Here is a 986-nt window from a genome sequence, read left to right as displayed (position 1 = left end):
TTTACAAGTTTCATGCTTCCTTGTGAAATCCAAAAATAGAATTGGGCTGTGACAGTCGGTATTCACACCTTTTGGGTTGTGGGAGAAAGTTATGAGTGCTCCATACATTGTCTTGTGGTTTGAGAGCTCTTGACTTGCTATTTCTTGTTTCTGGGAATGGGGTTTGCAGTCCAGAGAGAAAACAGATGTTTTGAGTTGGGTTTTTTTGTTTGTTTGGTTGGTTTTTTGTTTGTTTGTTTGTTTGTTTTTCCTGAAATTTTTTGTCTCAAGGAGAAATCTCCTAGGAGTCCCTAAGATTCAAAGAAGAAAGATTGCTAAAATATATTTTGAGTGGGTGGCCCCTGATATATCAAGGGCATCATGCCCTCGGGGCAGGCACCCTTACTGCCTGGGCACAGCATTGCAGGGTTCAGCCCCCTGAGCTGGGGCTGGCTAGGCACCCAGCACTGGGCAGCTGGGGCTGAGCTGTCAGAGCTTCACACCTGCTGGTATTGGTGCCCTCAAGACTGTCAGGTCAAAAGTGCCTCCTTTGGAGGCACGAAGGGCACAAGATCCCTTCCTCTCCCACTAGTGGGAGAGAGTCTGGAGAGCTGGGTCTTGGACAGAAACCTAATGTGCCTGTGAGGGCTCTGGTGGACAAGGTGGGTCTGGCTCTGTGTGTCTGGCTCATGCTGTGGCCATCGCAGTCAAAAAAGCCTGATGGGGGTGTGTGAGGGAAGTTGTGATTTGTCGCTTCAGTATATGTGGTCTGTGTGCTCTGGGTTGGAGTAAGACTGGTGTGTGACTTCCATTATAGTCAGCGGGACAAAGAAGGTGCTTCTGGAGGGGTTGTCTCACGGTGAAGAACATATCTGCGATGGTCAGATGAGCAGAAACCTGTCTGGGGGCTACAATAGGAGCCAAGGCTCATGGGTACAGTCACACCTTTTAAATTCCAATTTAAACAAGAGGCCATTTGACTTGATTGTCAGTAGCCACAAGCCGAC

This window comes from Pipra filicauda, unplaced genomic scaffold (assembly GCF_003945595.2).
Source record: "Pipra filicauda isolate LSUMZ 115617 unplaced genomic scaffold, ASM394559v2 scaffold523_size368350_pilon, whole genome shotgun sequence".
NCBI lineage: Eukaryota > Metazoa > Chordata > Aves > Passeriformes > Pipridae > Pipra > Pipra filicauda.
Note: the sequence above shows the minus strand (reverse complement) of the source record.